Source organism: Petaurus breviceps, unplaced genomic scaffold, assembly GCF_028583685.1.
Source record: "Petaurus breviceps papuanus isolate PSGF00001 unplaced genomic scaffold, PetGlider_PUasm1.0 90919, whole genome shotgun sequence".
NCBI classification, from domain to species: Eukaryota; Metazoa; Chordata; class Mammalia; order Diprotodontia; family Petauridae; genus Petaurus; species Petaurus breviceps.
This window is the reverse complement of record NW_027187378.1, coordinates 14,031,835-14,038,216: the sequence shown is the minus strand read 5'-3', so window position 1 is coordinate 14,038,216 and position 6,382 is coordinate 14,031,835. Positions and strand designations below refer to the sequence as shown.

The 6,382-nt window shown below is 39.4% G+C and overlaps 1 long non-coding RNA gene across 1 annotated transcript; it reads right to left on the bottom strand.

The window, feature by feature from the left end:
• Window positions 1–437: 437 nt before the first annotated feature.
• LOC138151773 (uncharacterized) lies at window positions 438–3,271 on the bottom strand. Its single transcript, XR_011165912.1, has 3 exons — window positions 3,042–3,271; window positions 1,430–1,517; window positions 438–1,355 (listed from the first exon to the last, which is right to left on the bottom strand). It is a non-coding gene; the product is annotated as an uncharacterized lncRNA (long non-coding RNA).
• Between the last annotated feature and the right edge of the window lie 3,111 nt (window positions 3,272–6,382).

Genomic DNA, 6,382 nt, shown 5'->3' with positions numbered 1-6,382 from the left:
CTCACCACTGGTATATGGAATATGTGGACACTTATAGACAACACAAAATCAAGTAGACCTGAAAGATGAATGCTCTTGTGAGAGAATTCAGCAGATATTGCTTCCAAATAGCAGCCCTGAGTGAAACAAGACTGGCAAAAGAAGGCCAGCTTACTAAAGTTGGAGCTGAATACACATTTTTCTAGAGTGGCCTCAATGAAGAGGAGCACTGTGAAGCTGGAGTAGATTTTAAAATCAAAACTAATCTAGTCAACAAGCTTATATGCCTACCAAAAGGAGTGAATGATAGGCTCATGACGATGAGATTGCCATTTGCAGGAAAACACCACAACACCATCATCAGTGCCTATACTCCTACCATGACAAACCCTGAAGAGGTTAAAAAAAATTACGAAGACCATCTCTAAGAAGGCAGCATTTAATTCCATTAAAAGTAAAGTACAAGCAATGATTAGAGTGATACAGGATTCTTGGCTCTGTAAGAAGGCAAATGAAATTCAGTTTCATGCTGATAATAACAATCCAAAGCACTTTTATCATTCCCTGAAGGCTATTTATGGGCCAAAGACACATTGAACTTCTCAACTACTCAGTGCTGATGGAGCCACATTGATTAGTGATAAGGACATGATCCTGGAGAGATGGGCTGAGCACTTCCATAGTATTCTCAGCCGAATATCATCAATCAATGCTGAAGTTATTGAGTGTATACCTAAGGTTGAAATGAATCCCTCTCTAAACAAATTTTCAACTGAATAAAAGGTTTTGAATGCCATTAGGCATCTCTGCTGTGGCAAAGCACCTGGTGTTGATTCTATTCCAGCTGAGATTTAGAAGGTAAAGAATCCATTCATATAAAAGCTGACTGAAATTTTCCAGATTATATGACAAGAGAAGGTTATCCCTCAGGAGTTCAAGAACGCCTCAGTTGTGCATCTCTATAAGGGCAAAGGAAATAGATTGTCCTGTGACAATTACAAAGGGGTCCCTCTCTTGGTCATTGCTGGCAATTTCACAACACAGTGTTTGTCCTGGTTCTGGATAATGGACAATGCTTTCTAGAGTTTCCAGTCACCAATGGAATGAAACAAGACTGTGTGCTTGCTCCCATGCTTTTAGCATGATGTTTTCAGCCAGTTGTCAGACACCTTCAATGAGGATGAACATGGCATCAAGGTCAGCTACCACACTGATGGTAAATTCTTCAACTTGAAAAGACTACAAGCCAAGACCGAAGTGGAGGGAGTGTTGGTGCATGATTTTCTGTTTGCAGATGATTGTGCACTCAATGCAGCCTCTGAAGCTGAGATGCAACAAAGTATGGACAGATTTCTGCTGCTTGTGCTCATTTTGGCCTAACAATTAACACAAGAAACCATCATTTAGAGCAAATGGAGAAGTTTTGAATGCTGTGGATAAGTTCACTTACCTTGGCAGTATACTTTCCCTTGGAATGTACACATTCATAATGAGGTTGACACATGCATTGTCAGACGCAGTTCCATGTTTGGGAGGCTCTGAAGGAAAGTGTGGGAGAGAAAAGGTAATAGACTGTCTACCAAGCTGAAGGTCTACAGAGGCATTGTGCTGACCTCATTCTCATTATTGTATGCCTATGAAACCTGGTCAGCATACCAGTGCCATGCAGGAAATTGAATCGCTTCCATTTGAATTGTCTTGGGAAGATTCTGAAGATCACCTGGCAGGATAAGTTACCAGACACCGAGGTCCTTTCTCAAACTAAACTGCCAAGCATTAAACTTTGCTACAAGATCACAACTCTGATGGGCTGGTCATGTTGTTTGAATGCAAAACATATGCTTGTCAAAAACACTATTTTATGGAGAACTCACACAGGGAAATATTCACATGTGGTCAGAAAAAGTGATACAAGGATACCCTCAAGGTCTCTCTTAAGAACTTTGGAATTGATTTGTGACATGTGAGACACTGGCACAGGACCACTCAACATGGCATGCCCACATCAGAGAAGGTGTGTGCTCTATGAGTAAAGCAGGATTGAAGTAGCTCAAAAGAAACCTGAGATGTTCAAATTTAGAGAATCCACTCCAAATGTTCACATGGACTATTTGTGCCTGACATGTGGTAGACCATTCTAAGCTCGTATTGGTCTGATCAGCCACACTATAACACACTATAATTACCAAACTATCAGACACAGTATAATTTCGTTCTAACATAGTGATACCATTTTAGTCCTCTTCAAAAGCAAAGGACAACAACCAACCAACCAACTATAATCTAGAACTGATTGATTCTTCCACATTGCTTACTTCACAACAGTCTGTGATTGTTGTACAATTCCAGCCCACAGAGGACATTGAGGACCAAGGGATGACATTGTTGGGAAGTGGTTCTCTTTCTGTCCGCCAAAGGGAGGTGAAAGTATCTTCCCATCCTCCACAGAAAAGGGGGGAAAGAATTCCTCAGAGGATTCTCATGGGGTAAAGATTTTGTATTTCCCCACATAGAGCTAGAACCACCTGTCCGGTGAAGCAAGAAACACCAAGAGGGCGGTGGTACAATGACTATGCAGGAAGTGTCATCTCTTCTGTAGGCCCAAAGGTCCTAGTACTGCTCCTGTTTAGCATCACTTGTTTACCTCGAGACACCCAGTATGAAACGCAAAGATTTGGCATCCCCTACCATAGGGTCCTCTGGATTCAAAAACTGTTTTTTTCTCAGGACTCTCCCAGATACAGTACTCTGGGGAACTATTACATTGTTCTGTTTTTGTTATATTTCTGCTTTTCTTTCCCTTTTCTATCAGGCTGCCTATATCAGACTTCTTGGATATTGGAGGTAAGGGTTGACTAATAAAACCTCTATAATCAGTGAAGTAGTGGAAGATCCTCTAAAACACTTTAAAGATGTTGCTGATGAGGGGAAGGTAAGAGCAATATTCTATCCCCTGCCCCCATGCAAGTTAAGCCAGTTATTCCTTAACAGAACTTCCCATTACAGTCCTTAAGGCTTGGTTGGCTCCAGAGCTCAGGCTATTAACATGACTTCCTACTCACCTAAATATGGCACTGTCGAAAGGGACTCCAGGTGTGCTCTGAAGTTTGACAAAAGGAAACTCAGACAAGAGAACTTCATTCAGCTGAACTGAAGGGTTCCCAATGCCTGTTCTTGTTGAATATCTTCCTGCTATCACTAAGTAAATCTCCTTCTGTTAACTCTTTGGTGATCTATTCTTGTCTCATTTTGTTCCAGTATTTAACCTAAACTAACAGGGGACTGGCCTGAATCAGTCCACACCACATTCCTCCTCCCACTCCTTTTTAACAGTGGGTTCAGATAGCTATATAATTATGTAGACAACACAGCCATAAAGTGCCACCTGCCTCAAAGTAATAAAGTCCTTTTTTAAATAACTCTAGGAATTATATAAAAATAGTCAATCAGATTATCTCCCTTTGAAGATTATTTTTCTGAATACTAAGTTCTTGGTAATTTCAGCCTTCTACACAGGAGTCAATAGGCTCTATAGAGTAGGCAAATAGCTAAGGTAAATGCTGAGAGATGACAGGCCATATAAATGGCACCTGTTTTCCAGACTTTTCCAGTTCTCTCAGGTTAGAATTGAACAACATCAGGCTAGATCAAGGCTTCTCACCTTTTTTGTATCATAGACACCTTTCAAAGTCTATGAAGCCCAAGGACCCTTCCTCAGAATAACGTTTTTAAATGATTGAAGGAAACACTAAATTTCAATTACAGGTTAGTAAAAAATAAAGATGTAAATTTTCTTCCCATTCAAGCTTACGGACACCCTGAAGTCTATCCATGACCATGAACCCTAGCTTAAGAACCCCTGAGCTAAACCATTGGACCAACTCAGGTCTAGTCTGGTCCTACATGGCCCCAACTTCCCAGAATTTGTAATAAAGATAAGAATCAGACCAGGAGGGAAACTTCTGACAACATAAACACATCTTTCATGCATATTAATTTGTTTCAAACTTGGGGCATGCTATTTCTTTTTTTTTAAACTGTTAGCTGATCAGATTATGTCAGGAAGCTAGTAACTCACCCAACAACCACAAAGAAGCAGTTCTTACCTAATCTTTATAGAATTTTAAGACAAGGAAGGAATGACAGAGTTCATTCAATCATAGAATCTTAAATGAAAGAGAACACAGATTTCACCTAATCTATCCCATTCCTCTCTCCTCAGTTCAAAGATGAGCAAACTGAACCACGACTAGAATTAGAATATCTTCCACATGATTTTTCATTGTGACACAGAGATGATCCTGGGTTTTCTGAGGCTATGCCAATGGAGTGCAGACACTGGCAGGTTCTACCATGCTGGGAAGGCTCTGATGGGGTGGGTAACAGACTTTCCAAGGAGCAGTTTTGTCAAGTAAAGAGTGGCTCATCCTCCAACCTGACCACTGGATGATGAATCATTCAGTCATAACATTCCATAAACAATAACTATTATTGCTGTACCTGTAACTAAAGAAAACCCAGGGAAGAGTCCATTCTTTGTTGTAAGTTTCATTTTAAGTCCAACTTGAAATAATTATCTTGTACATCTTTTCCTAATTAAATAAATACTGTTATTGCCATGTGCTTTGCCTTATAGTAGTCACTGAGGGAGACAAAAGTTATACATAAAATCATATAGGTTGTTGTCTAGGAGGAGATGAGACAGCCAGAGGTAACTCTGATAGACAATGATGCATTAGAGGGCTACAATACAGAGGGGTAGGTGAGGTCTGCAGGAAACTTGTTGCTTTGCTGGCCATGAATTCTAGAGACAGTAATAAAATTGTACTCACTAGATTGGTAAAGGAGGAGTTTGAAACTGGTAAACTCTCCTTCTGTGACTGACGTATACTTTCATGCAGATTTATTGCAGTTCATGGAAAATAGTATAAAAGAGAACATGTCTCTTAAATTAGTTTTAAAATATGTAATAAACCTGGAACTAAAAGTTTAGATTAAAATCCTATAATAACAAAAAAAAAATAGCAGGCCATTTATTTCCCATGACTCTTGATCTGATCAGTTGGATTTAGCTAATTATGTTTTTACTTCCAAAGGCAAATCTCAGCTCTGAACTGGCAGCCTTCTTAAGATGTACTCTCATAAGAGGAATTCAATATAAATTACATATTATATCCTAAACTGCTCTTACAATTTCATTTCCCAGAGTTGATAGCCCTGTAATTCTGGTTATACTTCTTCTGTAATGTTTGCCACTTGTTTATTTCGTGAGAAGCATCATTTGGGTGGAGAAGATAGGGGGTGGACAAAAGACTATTGGTTGTACCTTGAGTATCTGGAAAGGATTGGAACTGTCCTCTATTTGTTCTCCTCTGAAGAGGAAAAACAATCATATTTGTCAGATATACCAATAAATAGAGCCTGAAAGAAAGTAAACTATACACAAAAGAAATCAGGTTGTGAGAAACTAAAAATATTTTCCCACTCATCATTTTGGCCTTTTCAGAGTCAATGCACTGTGAATCAGATTCAGGTTCCAGCCCCTCTAGTCCAAACCCCTTCCTGAGATTGCACCAGATTCTTTTACCTTCCGGCAGGGTCCAGACCTTGTGAATCCTGTGCTAGCACTCTTTCTATGACAGTGTCAAATCTGAGCTTCTAAAGAAAATTTATAGACATGGTTTTCTGTTTTTCCCAGCACAGTGTCTTGTATACTCCATCTCGCCCTAGTGCTAAACTTAAATTCTAATATTAGTATCTCTTTCCTTGACTTGGCACTGGAGTAGAATTCCTGCGTGCTATGAACATTATTTTTCAGTCCTGTTATGGGAGGAGCTGGGTAGGAGGTATACTTTCCTTTCTAAAAAAAAATATAGATAGATAGATATTGACATTTTATACTACCTTCACTTCCAAAATATACCTGTTCTGGTCTCACCTACCCAGTAAGCCAGGCCTTGTAACAAAAAACAGAAGAAGAAAAAAAAAAGGGAGGGGGGGAAGTGTCCAGGAAAAATCATTACACATCAACTGAATCTGAGAGTATATGCGATGTTCTACACCCATAACCTCCCCACCTCTCTAATTAAGAAAGGGAAGTATCTTTTCTCTTTTGTTTTTCCTGAAGGTGTCTTCAGAATTTTTTTGGATCCAAGATTAATTTTCCTATCTTCATTGAGTGTAGTGCTGATGTAGCAGTATACTAACCCAGGAAACCTGCTGACATGCCAGCATACCCCAACTAACCTCATTAACTGGTTCAGGAAACAAGTCAATTCATTGCAGAGGGAACAATGTTATAAATGGAAAAAATCTGCTGAATGGCAAGCATATCAGGGTTTTGCAACTTTACAGAGGGGATTGGTTACAATCTATTAATAAGAATATTGTGAAATGGTGTTAA